The 22946-nt window shown below is 42.6% G+C and overlaps 1 protein-coding gene across 2 annotated transcripts in view; it reads right to left on the reverse strand.

Annotated features, from left to right (window-relative positions):
* LOC144755726 (interferon-induced protein 44-like) overlaps nt 1–22946 on the reverse strand; it is a 210437-nt gene that overhangs the window by 137402 nt on the left and 50089 nt on the right. The window lies entirely within an intron of this gene.

Genomic DNA, 22946 nt, shown 5'->3' on the forward strand with positions numbered 1-22946 from the left:
GTTTTCTTCCTGGGCAAAGTTAATTAAAGAATAATTGGTGTAACCGAAAGCAGGATCACAATATCGTATACTGTGAAATAGCTGCAGTCCACTTAAAAAGGAATTTACAACAGCATAGGAACAAGACCGGTACTGATAAAGCTGGAATGTGCCCTGCGCAGCTTGTGTGTGAATGTTCACCTTGTGAAAGAACAAAATGCAAGTCACTCAAAGTGATGTTAACCAGAGGCTTAAGTGGGCTGGCCCTCTGCCCCATGCTGTATGTTGTAGTGGGTGGAAGCGAAAGGGCAATGACAACAACAGATCAATAGGTGAAAAGAGGTGGCTGAAAGCCCATTTAATAAAGTATATTATATATATATGTTATTAAATTCAAAAGATCTTGGCTAACAGCAGACCTAGAAAACACATTTGATTAATGCAATGGAATTAGTTGCTTAAAACAATTGCTGGACTGTGTCTAAATAGATTATCTTATTTCGAATAGTCCCACATTTGAATTATTACTACTGTTAGTAATTTAACCCGTGTCCATTCCAAGCATGGTAGGCAGCAATTTTAAGCTTCAAAAATTTTTTTTGCCAATTTTACTGCATTTCTCCTGTAGTCTGGGCACTAAGCAATTGTTTAGATGGTACTATACTCAATATTCTGCAATAAGTTATTGATAAAATAGACTGAGTCTGTAGAATATAAGGTTGTGCAAGTGCTGCTGTTGCGCACCACTGAGGAACATAGATGAGATTATATTCTTGTACCTGAAAAATGTATTGGCTTGTTGTTAGACTTGGCTTTTGCAGCGGGTTTACTCCCAGACTTTTTCCTTTTAGGCCTCCTGATTTTTACCCCGTTTCTGTTGGTTTAAGGACTCTGAGCACTTTACCACTGCTATTCATTGCTAAAGTGCATATGCTCTTCATGTAAATTGTGTTTATGTATTGGTGATTCCATGATTGGCATATTAGATTAACTGGTAAGACCCTATAATAGTGCACTGTGTGCCCAGTGCCTGTAAATCAAATGCTGCAAGTGGGCCTGCAGCACTGATTGTGCCACCCACAAGAGCAGCCTATAAATGTAACTAAGACCTGCCACTGCAGTGTCTGTGCACAGTTTCGTACTGCCATGTCGAACTGACAAGTGCACCTACTTGCCAGTCCCTAACCTTCCCTTTTCTTAATCGTAAGACACCCCTAGGGTAGGCCCAAGGTAGGCCCTTGGGCAGGATGGAGTGTATGTGAAAGGTAGATATGTACTAAGGTGTGTGACATGTCCTGATAGTGAAATACGGTGTATTTTGTTTTTCACTATTGAAAAGCTATCTGTCCCATAGGATAGAATTGGAGTTTGTTTATAACATCGTATAAATACAACATCCCATTGGGAAAAGATAAAAAGATGGAGTTTAGAATGCCTGAACTCCGCATATAAAAAATAATTTTTTAGTAAAGATGATATTTAAATTGTGTGTTTGAAAATACCACTTTTCGAAAGTGGCTATGTTCTTGTTTAGCCATCTTGTGAGCCTCTGCTGGTTTGTGCATTGACTATCTGGCTTTGGAGAGACAGGAGCTGAAGATGTGCATTCTCTCAAAGGGTCACTGGGGGGTGGGATTTGATGTGTGTCCTGCCTTTCTTTAATGATTCTGGGCCAGGCTAAATAGACCTGGGCTGCCTTCAGAGTAGTGGGAGGAGTTTTCACTAGCACCTGAATAGGCCTGGTCTGCATTTAGAGTGGTGGGAGGAGATTTCCCTTGCACCTGAATAGGCCATGTGTGCCTTCGACAATGCTGTCTCCACCTCCTGCCAGGAAGCTGCGCCAGAGAGGACTGAACTGGTTTTGGCTGGGCAAAGTGCTTCTCTGTCACCAGAGAACAAAGGAATTTGCTGTATAAATATTGGGGCCCAGACCCCACTATTTTAGATTTCTACTGAACTAAGTAACCTGTCAGGAAGAAGAGCTGGAAAACCTGTCAGGAGGAACTGCCACTTTGCTTCGTGCTCTGTTGTGTTGGCATGCTGCCTGCTATTTCTGTCTTGGTCGGGCAAGGACTGGATTGTACTTTCATCATCCTGCTGTAAGAGTTTTCTCCAGTGGCTTGAAGTAGAGCTTGCCTCCTGTTGGAAGTCTCAGGGAGATCAATGACTTCAGAGAACTCATTGGAATAAAGGAACCTGCCGAGAAGAAGAGCTAGAAGAGCTGCCAGGGGGAGTACTGTCCCTTTACTGTGTTGTTGCTTTGTTGGGTTGGCATGCAGTTGCTGTTTCTGCCTTGGGCAGTAAAAGGCCTGGACTGAACTGTCTTTACTTGTGCGGAGTATCTCCACGGGCTTGAAGTAGAGCTTGCCCACTGTTCTGAAGTCTCAGGGACTGCAAAGACTTCACCAACCTCTGGGTACTGCTTCTGGAACTATTGTTTCAGTTGCCACAGAAGGGAAAAGCAACCGACTCCGTCGCTGGCTCAGTCTCCTGAAGCCCCGCAGAGGGCACTGCCTATTCTCGGACTGCAACCCTGGTTTCACCTCTGAAAACCGATGCTGCCATCACTGAGTCACTGCTTGCACCATAACCTGTGGGCACCGCACTTCGCACCACCTCACTTCACTTCACCACCATGGTCCCACCGACAGCGTCGCTGCCTGCTGACGTCCACACCCGTGACCGCATCGTGGCCGGGGGCACTGCTCTTCAGTTTCACAACCTGCCGCCTCATCCCACACTGCAGTCTGGACTGACCGATGCCAGCTTTCAGCTTCCCGCAACTGGCTCTATCACTTGCACTGTGGTCTGTCAGCAATGCATCAAGCATTGCCTTCACTCCACACCGCAGCCTTGGTTTCTACGATGCCGCTGGATGACCATCAGCAAGCCGCTATCTGCACCACGCCTTGAGGGCACTGCACACTGCACCGCTTCACTTCACATCACAACTGTGATGGTTGCCACGACCGGCTCGCCACAATGTGTCAGAGGCAACACAAAAGGTACTGTTTACGAGTCTACCGACACCTCCTACCGACACAGTCAGACGGAAATGTTCGATTCTGTTATTCTGAGTACCGCAGTAGCCCCAGACGGAGCTACCGACTCGGAAAAACAGTGTTTTTGAGATATTTCTGCAAAGTATATATTTTTAAGTACTGAATGTAGGATTCTTATCGTTTTGGTCTTGTTTTGGATATATAAAAATATTGGATATTTGCCTAAAGTGGTGTGGCTTCCATTTGTAGTGTTTTCACTGTACTACCATTGGTTAAGTGCAAATGCTTTACAAACTGCCTCTGAGATAAGCCTGACTGCTCATGCCAAGCTGCCATGGGGATTATTTTAGGAGTGTAACTCACTTGCCCTGACTAGGAAGAAGGGTCCCTACTTGGACAAAGGCACCTACCTCTGCCAACTAGAGACTCCCATTTTGAACACCTGTGTAGTATTTCATTTTGCTGAGAGAATAAAATACTGCAGTCTGGAAAACACGTATTGAGTCTGTCAGTTGGCTGATAAGTTCTGAACTCTTCTCCTCCACACTAATTCTCTGAGTAGCCTTGGCCTGCTCAGTCTCCTAAGAGTCAAGCGCAGAAAAGGTGTAGGGAAGGTTGGAGGGACAGCAGTGGCAAATTACTTCAGCCATCACAGATAGGGCCTTCCTGCCCGTTTGCCCTGTGAAGGTGTTAAGGTGTGAAGGTGTTTAAAAATAGTTACAGTCCCTGAAATGTGGAATGGGTATAGGCATTAATTATGCAAAGTACAGATTACTCTCAATTACTCCACACACTGGATGCATAAATCAGTCCAATGGCTTTCAACCGATTCAAGGTTGCCGAGCAAAAGTCTTAATTTCATTTGGCAAACTTCTCTGCATGCTCAGTCTTTTATTCTATTCAAGCTAGGCCCTCCTTTTGCCTGCTTAAATTAAATGCAGCAGTAGTGGCACCAACTACCTGCTCCAGCTTAATTGATATAGGAATCACTGTAGCAACCTCTCAGAACATATACTGCACTGTGGGTCAGGATCTGCACATCAACTCTACATGGTGGGCACTTGTTTTCTGTATATGTGGCTAACGGGCCGTTTCCTCAGCTGCTGTGCATCTTTCGCAGTTGAGGCCACTGGGTTGATCAGAGCTTCCACATAGGTGGTGGGGAGGGATATTCAACTCTGATGCAGAGTTGTGGTAGCACTCATCTCTGTGGCACACAGCAGGATGCTGGAAGACAACTGTATGCTTCACTCCTGAAAGCCTTTTTACAGTTTTCAACGGCTATCGCTCAGGAGACTATCTGACCATTAACAACATGGGTCACTCCTCACTTCGCTTCCTCTCTCACTAAACTTCCTCTGGGTGCTCCTCACTCTGGAAACACATTGGGATTTTCCTCCTGAGCAGTCTCTCTTTCTGTAGAGCCTGGAACCCCCTTCCCTCTCTCAGCAAGCAGGTTGACTTCTGGTATTAGGCAGATCCTCGGATCTTCCAGCAAGATGTGTAGGCTTCTGGTGAAATCTTGCCTTGCAGAGTCAAGGATAGACTTGGGGCTGTAGGACTATAAGGTCCAAGGACAGCATCAAGTATTTCCACCCACTTATTTTGCCCCTAGGTACTTTGGTATAAAAGGGTCACAGATCCTTCTGTGCCATCTTCTATAATATTGATTGTGCCAGTGCAATAATAAGGTTGTGTTTCCTCGTTGTCATAGGGTTATGGCCCATACAAATAAGGAACCACTTTGCCTTGGCACCATAGTACAGACGCAGGGTTAGACGCACAAAAGCTGTCAGGACATGCACTGTTTGTAGGCCACATAGTCAGAGCCCTCACAGGGGTGCACCTCGGAAAGTGGGTCCAGTGGATTAAAGGGTACCCAGGGAGGGGTTCTTGCTCCCTTTTCAAATGCAGGCCATAGTGCTCCATTATCAGTTAAAGCTGGAACTATGGTCTCGCAGAGTCTGTTGTTCCCTAATTCACTACCCCAGAACTGGTGTGAGTTCAAAGCTGCGATTTACAGTGAATATACTGTAATAAGACACTGTCCCTGTTTGGCGCGCAGCTCACTAATTTAAAAGTGGACCATGAAGCAAACAGGGACGAAGATGGCGGACGCTTAGGAGTCCGGTAGCAGCACGGACGGAAGGGTTGCAAGTTCAATGTGAAGGACGGAGCGGTTATTAGGAAGGAGCTTCAGAACTATACGGAGACTAAGGATATTCTTGGGATATTTACGGAATATTATCAGTCTTTGTATAAAGAAGAGGGAGGGACAACCCAAGAAGGTATATTAAGCATCTAAGAATCTGAGTTAAGGCCTTTACTGGACAGTCAGACTAAAGAGCAGCTGGATCGGGACTTCACGTTGGAGGAGGGGTTAGCAGGGCTACAGGAGCTACCATCAGGGAAGGCAGCAGGCCTGACAGCATCCCTTTAGAGCTGTACAAGCAGATTCAGATGGTTATAGCACCCTTACTTTAGATTTATTTCTAGGGATACAACAAAGTGGACAGGTTCCAGAATCTTGGAGGGAGACCGATATCATCATCTTTCATAAAAACGGTAAACCACCTGATAATCCATCATCATACAGGCCCATATCCCTGAATAATTCAGACACCAAACTATATTCCAAGATATTGGCTAACAGACTGGGGAGGATCATTGGCCGCCTGGTTTCGCCTTGGCAACGCAGGTTTATCCCTGGTAGGGGTTCGACCGATCATTTTAGACAGGTGTTAACATTATTCGATACCCAGGCTGCAACGGGAGGCGGATGGCTATGATCCTCCTCGACGACGGAAAAGGCATTTGACCTGGTGGCATGTTTTTTTTATAGAGGTTGTTAGAGCAGAAAGGTTTTGGGTCAAGAATTAATAGGGCATAGGGCAATGTATGTTAATCCCAGGGCCCATCTTCCCATGATGGGGGAGACTTCAGTTAATATCGCAATATCAAGGGGGACGAGACAGGGTTGCCCCTGCTCCGCTTTATTGTTTGCCCTATATATAAACCCCGACTGAAAAACTTATAAGGAGCCAGATAATCAAATCTGTAGTCTCTAGTGGTTTTGAAACCAAGATATGGGCATATGCAGACGATGTTGCCATTTTAGCAACGGATCCTGCTAATGCGATTAATGAGGCCACGGCTATTGCAAAGAAATTTTGCGGGATGTAATTTCTCAAGTAGGGATCACAGGACGAGTTCCAGACTCCTGGAATATGGCTAACATACTCTTTTTTTTTCAAAAAAGATAACGATCCAGAGGAACGGGCTTTGTACTGCCCAATTTCTTTAATCAACGTAGATGCAAAGGTGTTTGCTAAGATATTGTCCACCCAGTTAGCTCCAATGATGGCCAGCCTGGTTTCTCCCCAGCAGCATGGGTTTATTCATGGGAGAGATAAAACTGCCCATGTTAACATGGCAATAGCAGCGTTTGATGCAGCGGGGAAGCTAAAAACTGAACTAGGCATGGTCTTATTGGATGCTGAAAAGGCATTAGACCGGTTGGCCTGGGAGTATCTTTGGGCAACACTCACTGAATTTGGGGTCAAGGCAAACTTCCGGAAACTGGTTGACGCTATGTATCATAATCCGATGGATAAACTGCAGTATTCAAATGTTCAAACCATTCCCTTTTTGCTATCCGGTGCGGTACACAGCAGGGCTGCCCCTCTCCCTCTTTTATTTGCTCTTTATATAGAGCCATTTATTCGAACACTGCTGGCTAACAATCTGATTTGCCCATTGATTCTCGAGCAGCGTCCTCTGAAACTTACGGCATATGCCGATGATATAGGTATTTTTATGGAGAAGCCAAAGGAGGCCTTAGGAAATATCAATAGAGAGGCTAAGCGGTTTGGCTGCTTCTCCAGCTATAAGCTGAATAGCAATAAAACTCAAGTCCCGCTTAATTTCCAGCCAGAAGTTCCGATTGAGGGGGCTTGTCCGAGGGTTACATATCTGGGGGTACAAATTACATCTAAAGTCGAGCTTATACATTTCCTTAATTATGTCTCTTTATTATCCACAGTCACTAAACAACTGAAGGTGGGGTATAAGCTTCCACTTAGCATCTTGGGTAGATGCAATATTATAAAAATGAAGATTCTTACCAAGTTTCTTTACCTTTTTAGATCCATCCCACTTCGAATTCCTGTTTTTTTTCAAGAAGCTAGATGGAGTTTTGAGCAGTTTCATTTGGGGCTATAAGAAGTCAAGACGTGCTATTGGATTGATGGAGCTCCCTTATAATCAAGGTGGCTTGGATCACCCTGATTTTAAACTTTCTTTTTGGGGTGCTTTTGTTAGTCGCTTACGTAGTCTTCTGAACCCTGAGCAAACAGATTTTTGGTATTGGCTGGTTCTTGGGGTTGGGAGAGCCAGATGTTCTTATATCGAATTAATGACCCCAATTATTTTAAGCTGGTACGGTTTAAGACAGTAAGGGATTGTGTACATATATAGCAGGGTATTAAAACTAGATTCTTTCTACATTTTGTACATAGCAGACTTCCTACGTGGGGCAACCCAATGCTGCCTGGAATTTTTCAGGATGGTACGGCTCGTCAATGGGCTAGGTATGGGGTGCATTCCTGTGGTCAACTATATGACTGTAATGGTTTTAAGACATTCCAGAATCTCCAACTGATATTTGATATCCCGCAACGTCTGTTTTTTTTTATATTTACAGGTTAGGGACTACTTTGTTAGAAACCTTGCAGTTCGGTGTGTTGTCGGGTCAGATATGTGGGAATGTATGTACGCCCAGAATGGTCAGGACACCATCAGTAAAGCATATTAAATTTTCTGTCAAAATAGAGCAAAGGGATGCGAGAAACTGGCGTCTAAGTGGAGTGAGTTTTGGGGGGAAATATTACTATTGAGAACATGAAGATTGCTTTGGATATGACTGCCCGATCCGTACACTCTGTAAATTTATGTCTGCAGCAATTTCGGACACTTTGTTTACTGTACTATACATCGGAAAGGATTGCCAGATGGTCTGAAGGTGGAGTTGGATGTGGAGGGGTTCATGGAGGGACATGTCAAAATTGCCCGAAATGCGGGCTATATGCAGCCGGCATTGTTCATATGTTTGTTAGGTGCCCTGCCTTAAAGTTGTTTTGGGATAACATATCAGTAGCAATTAGCTATAGACTTGGCCGGGACATCATGCTTTCAACATCTGAAAAGATGCTGGGGTATAAGGAAGACTGTGGCCGGAACAGCCCTATATTGACAATTATGCTGATGGCTGCCCGGTTGGCAATAGCCAGAGCCTGGATCTCTCCAAAACCCCCTAAGGAAATCGAATGGTGGTTAATTCTTAAGGAAACTGGGAAAGTGAAAAAGCCCTGCCAGAAGCAAGGGGTATACAAGCTCTACAAAAGATAGGTCCATATGGGGGCGCCTAGAAGAGTTGTAAAATATTTGTTTAACGTCGGTTAAATGTTATAGGAAGAGCTCCTATTGCTTGTGTTTGTGTTTGTTTGGTCTTTTTTATAGAATGTTTTGCTTTCTTGATTCTGACTGTACTTCTTTTTGACAATAAAAAAAAGCAAAGGAATTTGGGCAGGTATCAGGCTACTCCCTAAATGTAGACAAGACTCTCATTGTCTGTACAAACAATTTAGATTTTAATGACCCACAGAGTGTACAGAATGCTACATAACTGGGGTAAGTATTAGTTCAGCAATCAACACATAATCAAAATCAATTTCGAGGCAATAATTAAGACTATTTTTGTTGTTTGAAAAGAATAGATAGACTGCACTTGTCAGTAGATGAAAGGGAAAATGATCTTAAAATGACAATGCTGCCCAAAATTCAGTACCTCTTTCGCTCCATTCCATTTATGATACATTTAGAAATCCTAAAAACGCTGGAAGGTATCTTCTCAAGGTTTATCTGGCAGTATGGGAAAGTTAGAAGTTCTTTAATATATGTCACTTCCGTAGACTCAGGGTGGGCTAGCAATCCCTAATATTGGATTTTATCACTGGGCATGTCTACTCCACCAGATGTAGACTCTATTTAGTTTCTCCCTGAGCCAAGATATTGAGGAGGATAAGATCCCGACTATATTTGAACTCACTATTGGAAAGGGTGCCAAGGGGGTGCTCATGCGTCAGACCAAATCAAGCTATTAAAAGAAGCTCTGATCAAAGGTTATGTATAGCACCCGGTAAGTATGGAAAAAGGTGCAGAAGGCTATGAAAATTCCCAAAGTAAATTATAATACTTCACTATGGCATGCACAAGACCTTCCACATTCCTTTAATGATCTGATGGGTAGGCAATGGGAGCAACTAGATTTAACAAGGGTAGGCAACCTGTGTGAAGCAGGTCAGTTACTCACGTTTATGGAATCTCGCCCAGGCATTATTTTAAATATGTTCAAATCCGTGAGTACTTTGTCGGACAAGGATCAACGGTATCCCCGGGGGGAAAAATTCCTTTAGTAGAGTTAGCAGCTGGGAGCAGTAACAGGATCAGGAATATTTATGGCCTCTTGCTCAAAAGTATCCAGGATGATCTGGAGGAAATTGAATCGGGATGGGCAGGGAAATTACATGACCCGGATGTAGATGTGTGTATGTCCCTGTTAATAGCAGGCAAAATTCCCCGCTCAACAAGTCTCAAGGCTCAGCACTTTAAGATGTTATTTAACCTCTATTTCACCCCAGCTAAACTGTTTAGTTGAGGTATGAGGGAAGATGATAGTTGCCCAAAATGCGGTCAAGGACCAGCAACAATAGTTCACATGTTCTCTGATTGTGATAGATTGCTTCCCGTAAAGAAGCAGGTAACTAATTTTTAGGTCTCGCTGAGGCAGCGCATGCACTGAACTGTGAGACATTTAGGGGCCGATTATGATAGAGGATTTTCCGCCTCCTCCGGGCCGGCGGAGGCGGAAAATCCTCTGCGGAGTCACCAAAGACCCACCGCCGCATTACGATGGCTGGTGGGTCTTGGATTCTGTCCGCTGCTTTTCCGCCACGGTCGGATTACAACCGCGGCGGAAAAGCTCTCCTTTGGCTGGCAGTGTCTATCAGACACCGCCAGCCAAATTAGGAAGCATTAGTAAACATGCTTTTCCGCGGCGGTTTTTCCGCCGTGGAAAAGCATGTGTACTTTTGCTATTGGGGGCCCGTTGCGGGCCCCCAGGGCGTAGGCGGGTGGGGGGTGCACATGGGGGGTACCTATGGTACCCCCCAGCATTTACATGCACAAAGCGGCAGGCACCGCATGGTGCCTGCCGCTTTGTGCATGTAAATGTTACACATGCACTTTTAACATTGCGGCGGGTGCTGCTTGAAGCAGCACCCGCCGCAATGTTAAATAACCAGGATGTGACCGCCAGGGTGGCGGTCACATCCTGATTTGCATGGAGGGACCTCCGCAGTCCATGCGGACGGTTCCTCTTTTGCTATTGGGGGCCCGTTGCGGGCCCCCAGGGCGTAGGCGGGTGGGGGGTGCACATGGGGGGTACCTATGGTACCCCCCAGCATTTACATGCACAAAGCGGCAGGCACCGCATGGTGCCTGCCGCTTTGTGCATGTAAATGTTACACATGCACTTTTAACATTGCGGCGGGTGCTGCTTGAAGCAGCACCCGCCGCAATGTTAAATAACCAGGATGTGGCCGCCAGGGTGGCGGTCACATCCTGATTTGCATGGAGGGACCTCCGCAGTCCATGCGGACAGTCCCTCCACCTCTGGGATGGCGGACGGACGCAAGTCCGTCCGCCATCCTAATCGGCCCCTTAGTGTGTGGGACAAAGTGTTGCCACAGGCTTTTGGTAGCCTAATACTTGCCTGCACGCGCGCAGCCGCCATCTGTCCATCTGTCTGCCTCTTTGTTTTGCTCGCGCAAACTCCCTGCCCCTCCCTCATCACAGAGCGTGTCTTTTTTTTCCTTTTGCTGTCACACGCGTCTCGCTTCTTTGCCGGTGCGCGCGACACCTGCTTTCACTTTTGCCATGTTTTTTTTTTACAAGCCCGGCCGCTCACTTTTATTTTCTTCCTGCGGCCGAGATTTGTGCTTTCTCACGAGCGCGGCCGCTCGCAGTTCAGTGGTGTTGAATTAGCAGACAGGGTCCAGCCGACTTCAGACCAGCAACGATACAGGCGCAGCCACACTCCGCCTCCTTGCTTCGCACTGTGCACCAGAAGCGGACGGCGCCTAGGTCCACACAAATGGAGCAACTTGCACCTCAGCTGTGCCAATCCAGTGAGGTGCCAGAAACAGGGGGGGTAGCTACAACAAGCAGTGTACACTCTCAGGCTCCCTTGGGCAACCCCCGTCCCTTGTCAGCAGTAACTAGGGAGAAGGTCACACTCACAGCGCCTCCGAATGCTCCACACTTGGCTCCCAGCACACACATGCATCGCACCACTCCTGCAGCTTCATGGGGGCAGCCAGGGGAGTCACGACACCACAGGGCATCACAGTCCATGGCCCACTAAATCACCACTCTGCAGTTTGCATCCGGGAATCGGCTCCACCTCCTCACCTCTCAGCCCCGGATGTCAGCAGCTTAGCGCAAGCAGCCTTTCCTCTCGGACCTTGGCCTAACTCCTAGCCGTTGTAGAATGGGCCCCCAGTCCTGCCACAATGCTGTTCGCAGTGGTGCCTTCTCCTTCAGGCACAACAGGGCAATCAGGAAGCACGGGAAGGGACTCTGCGGGCACAGAGCAGGTTTCACCGTAGAATAATCACCGGATAAACGGGGCAAAGAGCATAGCTCACTTAGAGCACTCCCGCCATGATGGCTACTCAAGCCACGACCCTCAACCTCCCTAATATTATATTGTATTCATGTGAAGTATTGTTTAATCTACAGGAGTTGGGGATTATGTACTATGGTTTTCCTTACATGATGTTATATAAGATAGACATGCGTTAGAAAGTGAAGCTAGAGGATCTCTGGCTTCATCCCTTAGCAGGCACACACATTAGTTATCTTTTATGGTGAAAAAAGACTTCCATACAGTAAGTTTATCTTTAGGTGCGTTTGTATTTCATCATAATTTTCGATTTTTCAAAATCATTTCATATGCAAATTTTTGTTAACAATATTCATTTCAGGCAATGTCTTTAGAATGAGTCCAATGCATTTCGGGCATTAACAACATGCCCTTCATCAGGGAATTGACACTGTGAAACAATGATATAAATGGGCATTAGTGAAGTTTATATCCATCTGACTGTGTATAAAAATAAACAAGCCAACATATACATAAGCTTAATCATGTTATCAATTATATCACAAATTATGCATGTTGTCGATGAGTGAATGGGGGAAAAAAACCACATCATTCTATGGTAGTACAGAGAAATCCTACGTATTTGGGGGTGGTTATGGGCAAGCGGCGTGATAAGAAATGCTAGGGCGGCGTGTCACTTACATGCCTGTTCCGTAAAGTTTGGTCGATTCTGAAAGAAACGGACAAAATGCAATCAGCGCGAGCTGGTCGAGTACTAAGGTAAAACGCTCAGAGCTGAACTCTGTCGGGTGTGTATGACTAACCTGAAATACGGTTAAGAAGATTTGTAGTCCGTCTGGTCGTCTCAAAGAACGCCGGCACAGAAGATTCTGGCCGCGTTTTAGATATTTGAAAAGTTCCGGTCACGTGACACGTCACGTAGTAGAAAAGGTGAAAAGACTCATCTATCATGCGGGTCGACAATGTTTACATAATAGTGGTAGGATAAAACCGATTAATAAAGATTGAAAAATATAACGTTGAGAGTGAGATCTGTGTAAAAAACGGCATGATTGTGAAAAAATAATTAAATTATGTGCGAGTCTGAAGTTCAGTTGGGGGTGACTGGGATAACAGTTGGCGTGGGGGCTAGTGAGTGATGTAAGGGGACTAAATATAAATGGGAGTTACAGGGTAAGTGCTAATGAACAGTGTCAGTGTGAAAGTGAACAAACACAATAATCACAAGGTAAGGTCAATGAAGCAATATTTACAGGTAACAAGACAATTCGATTCTTTCATTCAACCCCATCGGTTTTTGGGTCGACAGTCTCTGAATCCAGAAGTTCTCTCTCCTAAGGAGGTGTTTGTTGTTGTCTACCCCCTCAGTTTTGTGCACAGTTTCAAGGATGATGTATTTAATTTGTGACACATTGTGTTGTAGTTCAACGTAATGTGAGGATAGTGCTGACTTCGTGTTTTTAAGTCGGATGTTAGACTTGTGTTCCGTGAGGCGCACCTTGATGCGTCGTTCTGTCTTGCCGACATACATCTTACCGCATGGGCATCTTATCCCATATATCAAGTTGCTGGTATCACAGGTGGCATTAACCCTTAGTTTGATGGCATTACCTTGCATGGGGTGATAGATGATGTTTCCTCTAATTATACTGTTGCAGTTGCCACAGTTCAAGCAAGGTTTTGTTCCAGAGTATGTAATAGTCTCAGTGTGTTTCTCCTGTAGGATTTCTCCCAAGTTCTTGGCCCTGGTGTAAGCGAAAAGGGGTGGTTGGCTAAATGAGTGTTTGAAATCAGGTTCAATATTGAGTATTGGCCAATGTTTCAATATAGCATGTTTGAATTTTTTACTGGCAGTAGAAAATTTAGAAACCACCACAGTGCGTGTTTGATCTGATTTGATTTTTGGGGTTAAAAGCTTAGTCCTGTCGATAGTAGTGATCCTTACTTTGGTTTCTTCCACAAGGGTTCGTGGGTAACCCCTATTAATGAACTTGTTGGTCATTTCATTGAGACTAGCCGTTAGGGTTGTGTCATCAGAGGTAATCCTTTTTACTCTGGCCATTTGTGAAAATGGTAAATTTCTTATCAAATTGGGTTCATGGAAGCTTGAATGTAGTAACATGTTGTTCCTGTCTGTCGGTTTGACATAAAGTTCCGTTGTGAAACCCTCTTGGGTTACAGTTATTTTTACATCCAGAAAATTGACAGAGGTGTCTGATATATCCCAAGTGAGTTGGATTCTTTGATCTATCTCGTTGAACCTGGTGAGTTCAGTTCGTAGTGTCTCCTCCGAGTTGTTCCAAATTATGAAAAAATCATCAATGTATCTGATTATCATCCTCAAATTGTTGGTCCATACTGTTTTAGTGAGAATGTGTTGTTTCTCATACCACTTCATGAAGATATTTGCATACACGGGTGCGGCCGAATTGCCCATGGCCATCCCAGTGAGTTGTTGATACCAATTTTCTTTGACTTTAAAGTAGCTGTGATATAAAGTAAAACACATAAGTTCCATTAGAAACGTCTGAAAGTCTCGATCCAATTCGGTGTTCAGGAGTGCTGCTTCCATAGCTTCAATTCCCATGTCATGGGGTATACTCGTGTATATTTACAGCAAGGGGTGGTGATGGACAGAGTCTCTGAATTAAGCAGAGTACTCTCACCCAGTCAAAAGATCAGGGCTAGATCCAACACCGTTTTTTAGCTCATTGCACCATCCCAGTTTCAGAACCTGGCTGTATGCAAATTAGTCTGTCCCTGGCCCAGTGCATCATGGGAACAGGGCAGACCAGACTACAAAAGCCAATTCTTACACTGGGAAGGAAACAAGCTTCCGGGGACCGGTTTCTGGCATTACAGCCGTCTTCGGCCCGGCTTGCTTGAATCCTGATGGTGCAATGAGCAAGGGACTCACATCTGAGTATACCCTTCCACGCTTAGGGTGGACAAAATTATTTACAGCAAGGGGTGGTGATGGACAGAGTCTCTGAATTAAGCAGAGTACTCTCACCCAGTCAAAAATGCCAGAAACCGGTCCCCGGAAGCTTGTCTCCTTTCTGGTGAAGAATTGGCTTGGTAGTTTGGTCTGCCCTGTTCCCATGATGCACTGGGCCAGGGACAGACTAATTTGCATATAGCCAGGTTCTGAGCTGGGATGGGGCAGTGAGCTAAATAACGGTGATGGATCAAGCCCTGATCTTCCGACTGGGTAAGAGTGGTCTGCTTAATTCAGACACTCTGTTCATCACCACCCCCTTTTCTGAATCATTTTTGGCCACTATAGGTGTGGCAGGGTATACTCAGACATGAGTCCCTTGCTCACTGCTCCATCAGGATTCAAGCAAGCCGGGCCGACGACGGCTTAAATGCCAGAAACCGGTCCCCGGAAGCTGGTCTCCTTTCTGGTGAAGAATTGACTTGGTAGTTTGGTCTGCCCTGTTCCCATGATGCACTGGGCCAGGGACAGACTAATTTGCATATAGCCAGGTTCTGAGCTGGGATGGGGCAGTGAGCTAAATAACGGTGATGGATCAAGCCCTGATCTTTGGACTGGGTAAGAGTGGTCTGCTTAATTCAGACACTCTGTTCATCACCACCCCCTTTGCTGTATACTCGTGTATAGACTGCACACGTCTGCAGTACATAAGGTCAACTTCTCGTTAGGATTCCGAGGTGTTTGTTGTAATCTCAATAAAAATTGAGAAGTGTCCTTAATAAAGGTTTGCATGGATTGCACTGTGGGTTGTAGGTATTTGTCAATCAGTTGACCTATTGGTTCATGTATGCTTCCGCAAGTGGAAACAATTGGTCTCATTGGTGGGTCTCTCAGATTTTTGTGAATTTTCGGCACTAATCGCAATGATGGGCTTCTAGGATTAGAGGTGATTAAAAAGTTTTTTGTCCTCTCTGTAATAACGCCCTGGTTATGCGCTCGGTCAATGATGGTCTTTAGTGTTTTCGAATATTCCCCTGTCGGGTTATGGTCCAATCTGAGGTAGGTGTTGATGTCTGAGACATGTTCCATCATTTTGTTATCATACATGGTGGCGTCCATGATCACGATTGCTCCACCTTTGTCTGCTTTGGTGAATGTTATTTGATCATTAGCTGCCAGTTTGTGTAATGTGTCAAGGTCCTTTAGTGTGATGTTCCTTGTTTTGGGTTTGGTATGTTTGATCTTGCTAAGATCTTGTTTGACAATAGTTTCGAATAGATCCAGTGTCTTGTGGCTTACAGGTGCTTGAAAGGAGCTCTGGGGACGTAGTCCCAATAGTTGATCTGTGTCTTGTTGAGGACGCTCCTGTACAATGTTGTCAAAGAAGTGTCTAAGTCTGAGTTTTCGCATTAGCTTGAAAAAGCTTACTTCCAATTCTAGATGGTCTGTTGAAGTAGTCGGTACGAAGGAGGTTCCCTTCTGAAGTAATCCTAACTCATAGGAGTTGAAGTTTTGGTTACTGATGTTAATAACTAGTTGTTCTGTCATGGGTTCTTTTTGGGTTTCTTCTCCTTCTCCTTGTCTTTGGTTGTAGCTGTGGTGCTCCGAGTGGTCGGAGGATCTCTTTCTTTGTCCTTGTCTTTTCCCTCTCCTGGGTCTCCTTTTTGGATCACTGACATAATATCGACGACACAAATATCGAGATACACAAATATCGAGTCAAAAATATCGATTGACAAAATATCGACTCCCTATCTTCAAACAGGTAAGTACCAAAATATCGACTCCAAAATATCGACTTACAAAAATATAGACTGTCAAAATATCGATTTTTTAAAATGTCTTAAAAGTAAGTTAAAACTAATATAGTAATAAATATATTTAATATAAACTTAGAAATAATTATTAAAAAATATAATTTTAATAAATAATTTATATAATAAAAAAATTATATCACCAAAAATTACACACACACATATATATATATATATATATATATATATATATATATATATATATATATATATATATATATATTTAAACATATTATTAAATAAACATATATAACATTTTAGAAAATGTTTAAAATTTATTGTTACAACTATAGTGAGTTCAACATTAGCAAAAGTGTTGGATAGCGTAGAGGTAAAATTTACTACTCCCACTCCAGTGGGTGCAACAGTAGGGAAAGCGCTGGATAGCGTAGAGGTTAAAATTACTATTCCCACTCCAGGGATGTATGACGTTACAACGCATACTTTTACAACGCCTACCATTACAACAAAACTTTTACAACGCAAAAACTTTTACAACGCATACATTTACAACGCAAGATTTTACAACGCATATACCTTTACAACGCGTACCATTACAACATAAGTATTGGTAATTATATAATAATTTTTTGAATATAAATTAATACAAAATATTATAATATAATTTAATATAATTTAATTTTATTAAATAAATGTAATTTAAATGTAATTTTACTTTATTTTTACAAAGTACCCCTGTACCCCAAAAACCCAAAACTGACCCTGAACCCTAAAAATACCCCTTTACCCATAAACTGAAAACTGACCCTGAACCCTAAAAATACCCCTTTACCCGAAAACTGAAAACTGACCCTGAACCCTAAAAATACCCCTTTACCCAAAAACTGAAAACTGACCCTGAACCCTAAAAATACCCCTTTACCTACAAACTGAAAACTGACCCTGAACCCTAAAAATACCCCTTTACCCCAAAAACTGAAAACTGACCCTGAACCCTAAAAATACCCCTTTACCCAAAAACTGAAAACTGACCCTGAACCCTAAAAATACCCCTTTACCTACAAACTGAAAACTGACCCTGAACCCTAAAAATACCCCTTTACCCCAAAAACTGAAAACTGACCCTGAACCCTAAAAATACCCCTTTACCCAAAAACTGAAAACTGACCCTGAACCCTAAAAATACCCCTTTACCTACAAACTGAAAACTGACCCTGAACCCTAAAAATACCCCTTTACCCCAAAAACTGAAAACTGACCCTGAACCCTAAAAATACCCCTTTACCCAAAAACTGAAAACTGACCCTGAACCCTAAAAATACCCCTTTACCCAAAAACTGAAAACTGACCCTGAACCCTAAAAATACCCCTTTACCCAAAAACTGAAAACTGACCCTGAACCCTAAAAATACCCCTTTACCTACAAACTGAAAACTGACCCTGAACCCTAAAAATACCCCTTTACCCCAAAAACTGAAAACTGACCCTGAACCCTAAAAATACCCCTTTACCCAAAAACTGAAAACTGACCCTGAACCCTAAAAATACCCCTTTACCCAAAAACTGACAACTGACCCTGAACCCTAAAATTAAAATATTTATCAATTAATCAATTATAATTAATTACCAATAATATTTTAATTAATTACCAATTAATAATTAATTAACAATTAATTTTTTAAAAATATCAATAAATAAATTAACATATTTAATTAATTATAATTAAATTACTTCCCACCCTATTCCCCTATAAACCCACAACCCGCTACAGAAAATAAATTACTAAAATTAAAATATTTATCAATTAATCAATTATAATTAATTACCAATTATATTTTAATTAATTACCAATTAATAATTAATTAACAATTAATTCTAAATTATTATCAATAAATAAATTAACATATTTAATTAATTATAATTAAATTACTTCCCACCCTATTCCCCTATAAACCCACAACCCGCTACAGAAAATAAATTACTAAAATTAAAATATTTATCAATTAATCAATTATAATTAATTACCAATTATATTTTAATTAATTACCAATTAATAATTAATTAACAATTAATTCTAAATATATATCAATAAATAAATTAACATATTTAATTAATTAGAATTAAATTACTTCCCACCCTATTCCCCTATAAACCCACAACCCGCTACAGACTTATATTACACAAAAAATAAAAATTATTATTAACTTACCTTAAATTCGATATTTTTGTTGTCTATATTATGTCTAGTCGATATTATGTCCATTCTATATTTTTGATTCGATATTATGTCCATTCTATTCGATATTAATTTTCTCTAGTCGATATTTTTGTTGTCTATATTATGTCTAGTCGATATTATGTCCATTCTATATTTTTTACTCGATATTCTGTCCAGTCGAAATAATTGACTCGATATTATGACTGTACACCCTCCTTTTTGGCTTTGGCCCTGTTCTAAAAAAGGATTGATGTTAGGGGTTTTGCTCGTAGTTGGTTCCTCTGGTGTTGTTTGATCCTGCGGGACCCGGGTTGCTTGAGTTTTACGTGGTTTTTGTGTTGATTCGCTGTCTGTTGATGAGGTGTCAGTGTTGGAGTTATATGGGCGGTTTCTACGTTTTTGGGCATAAATATCAGCCCATGAATAGACTTCACCCAGTCTGTAGTCGAGGGTGTCCCTCTTGAATTTACGAATTTTGCGTTCGTTTATCTCTCTCGAATGGCGTTCTATTTGGTTTTTAATGTCCTCCAAAGTGGTTTTTAATTCGTCTTCTGTCAGCATTTTGGAAAGATCTGTAGTTGTTTCTTCAATTTCTGCTGTGAGTTCCTCAAGGATAGTAGATAACTCTTGAATTATTAGGAGGATCAAGTCTAGTGAGCATTTATTTAAGATTTCATACCATCGTTCCTGAAACTTTTTGGAGTGTTTGCAAAGGGATGGTTTCAGTGCAATTCTTAGTCCTCGTGGTATGCGTTGGTTACGGTGATATTTAACAAGAGTGCTGGCATGGAGTTGTTGGTTAGTCTTCCTTTTTGAGAGATAAAGTAGCTGTCTTATGTTTTGCTCCTTAGACCGACTCGTGGGTTCATGTGTTAGTTCCTCCCTGATTAGGGAATAGATTTGATCAACGTCTTTTGCATCAAACGCGAACGTAGAGGCCCTGGCCTCGGTACTCTTAGATATGTCCTCATAGTTGCTCATGATATCGTTGTGTTTTTTTGAAAAGTTTATGAAGGCGTGCTATCTCTCCTGTGGACGCTATATCGAATAATGCAAATTGGATCGGAAGGATGCACAGCGCTGATTGGAGAAAAGAGTTGGTCACCTACATAATTGGGTGACCAACTCTTTTCTCTAATCAGCGCTGTGCATCCTTCCGATCCAATTTGCAATATAAGATAGACAAACATTTTATTTATTTTTTGTTTCACACTGAGCACTTCCAGATTAGCATGCCGCATGTTATCTTTAAGTATGGTGGCTGCACCGGTCTTTGTTTTGCAGGGCGCGGCTCACCTCCCAAAGTTCATTATTCGCATTGTGCTTTGCCATACTTTTGCTCACTTATAAAATGGCTGCCTTACTCCAGACTATTGCTCTTATCACTGCTGCTGTGAATGCACCGTGGCAGCCACTTCCTGCTCTCTTTCATCCTCTCCCGCATACCTCCAGCGCGGTATATATTGGCCTCCATGTCAATCTTCGCTAACTCTCACTGCAGATGTGGCAAAACATTTAAATTGTTAAGTTACAATAATACTATCATAAGTCCTTGTGTAATGTATAGTGCTCCTGTAAAGCGCACCAATATCTTCAGGCTAGCTTACGCTATATACAACTGCAAAAAAAAAGTCAATTTAAGATTTTGCCTCTTTTGGAGTATTTTGTGAACTTCTGGAGATGTGAACAGCGAAGTGGAGGAGTTAGCTGTCATCCTATCTCCTTTAGTACCATCACTTAAGTGGCTAAATATTCATGACCTCCACAATATTGGAACCGAAGTTCAAATGCTGCAGCTGTGCCTTTTGCCACACAGCATCATTACTCAATACCTCTTGCATTCACATATTCTGCCTATACAAGTAACATCTGCACACAAATTTTGTTTCTACAGCAACAACACTTCAGTGCCTGTATGAGCATCCTCTTTCTATTTACGAGGCCAATAGCTCTAACTTTAAAACAAGCACTGGCATAGCCAATAGGTCTCGCCTTTGGGACCTTATAACTATTTAGTTATGCAGCACAATATACTTACTGCAACAACATTAATTGTTGCCTGGCTAAACACTTATAAGGGCCCAAAGGGGAGACCTATTGGCTATGCCAATGCTTGTTGTGAGAAGTTGCTAGGAAAGAGCATTAACCTATCCTCTACACTGTTGTTAATGGGTTATGGCAGTTGTGCTGGCCTGAACACCGCGGAAAATTACTTTTTATTTATGTGTACAGCAGTCTTAAGATTATTAATAGCCACAAGATGGAAGAACTCTGATCCTCCTACCTTTTCATAGTCGCTAGCGCGGCTTATGGCAGTCTACAATCAAGAGATTGCACTCTACAACTGCAAGGGGAGGGGGCAAGAAAGCATGGGCAGGCTATATATTCACCCTTAGATAGGTGGAGGAAGGGTTTGAGAAGCCAAGAAAATAACAGCAGTAATGGAACAGGGGAGTAAATTGAGGCTGGGGCATGTTAATATTTGTATTTTATACCCTCTGCATCCGAGGTTTGTAACCTATTATATTTATTCTACTGTTAAAAAAAGAAGCAAACAGGGACAGTGCACCCATCATGAAATGTGGACCGTGGTGTGCCTTTCGCCTCTTACTATGATCTTTTTCTAACTTTGGACTCGAAACATGCTGATTTTGTTTTGCGGGCCTTTGGTTGTTCTATGTGTCTGGGTATGCGACTTTCATCCCTACTGCTGTAGTGTGCACATGCTCAGCATGCTGCTTAGATAGACAGGACTGTGCTTTAAATGTGTCCAAGACATGCTGCATTGCTACGCAGGTCTTTGGTTATTTTATGGAGCAGGAAAATTAATTTTTTTGTGCAGGTGTGTGGATCCCACTGAGCTTGTGGCATGCTGTAAATAAGTGCAGTGCTGCCTGCGGCTGTTACTGTGAATGAGGCTTTTACATTTAGTCTGAATATGGTGTGTTAATGTGGCCAGGACAAGGTGGTTATCAGTGCTATTAGTTTACATGTGCTGGCGTATGCAAAATAATATGGATAGAATGCTTGAATTAATCTCAACTAATGGTATTTGCTGGAGGCAGCATCAAGTCCATAGTTACTTTGCACACTATGCCACCTCAGTCTGGTCCCAGCCATATGCAAATCAGTCCTGGCCCTGCTCCAATAGGAATATCCATCCTGAACTGCCAGACCAGGTCCTCCCTGTACTAGAAAAAAGGAACGAAGGACCAGTTTCGCCCTGAATAAGGCTCATCAGCCAGGTATAACTTGGTTCCAGTAACACCATGTGCATATCCGCCCCACTTAGGTGGCACACCAAAGAGGTGGCATGGTGTGCGAAATAACGACGGATTTGGAGGTGGCCAAGAGTAGTTGCCAGCGGCAGAGTAATTCGAGCATTCCATCCCTCACTTTTTCCTATACTTTTGTTATAGTACGTGCAGCGTGTGATACCCCTTTATACCTGCTGATTAAAACGTAAGATCATGAGGAATTTAAAAACACCTTGTATGGACATTAATATAGTCAAGAATCACGTTAATTGATAGATACAGCTGATACTACTTTTAAGGAGACAATGGGAAATATGTTAAAAATGACAAATTAAAGGTCTAACTCCATACAGGTGTTTCTGTAGAGAATCAATACTGAAGGTACTTCTGCCTTACAAAAGACAAATCACAATAAACAGATACTCAGTTGAAGTTACTTCACTTCAAGAATTTAAAGCACCATCACCTAGATTCATAAAAGGAAAATCGGCTCGCAAAGGGCCAGATTCTCAGAATCTGGCCCTTTGCGAGCGCAATTTTTGCATTTGGGATTCATCATCCCAAATGCAAAAATCGCTATTACAGATTTCGCATTTTAGCGAGGAATTGCATTTAAGGAATCTCTATTTGAGATTCCTTAAAAGCAATTCATTAACCAATTTAAAATTGCGAATTCGCAATATTTGCCCGCTATTTACCACGAAGTCAGACTTCGTGGTAAATAGCGAAAAAAATTGAAAAAAGCACTTTAGTGCATTATTCTCTGTTGCATGTTACACACACACATGTCCTTTGGACATGTGTGTGCGCAACACCTGTGTAATGTTGCATTTCAGGGGTGTTACAGGGTGTCCTTTGGACACCCCTGGCACCCTTTAAATCGCATCCTTATTTGCGATTAGCAACAGGCCCATAGGAATGCAATGGGGAGTTATTCCTTATTTGCGATTAGCAATTTGCTAATCGCAAATAAGGAACATGTAGGAATCGCAATATTTTTTTGCAATTCCTACATGAATCCCGTTTTGCAAGTC

The sequence above is a fragment of the Lissotriton helveticus genome, chromosome 1_1, assembly GCF_964261635.1.
Source record: "Lissotriton helveticus chromosome 1_1, aLisHel1.1, whole genome shotgun sequence".
NCBI classification, from domain to species: domain Eukaryota; kingdom Metazoa; phylum Chordata; class Amphibia; order Caudata; family Salamandridae; genus Lissotriton; species Lissotriton helveticus.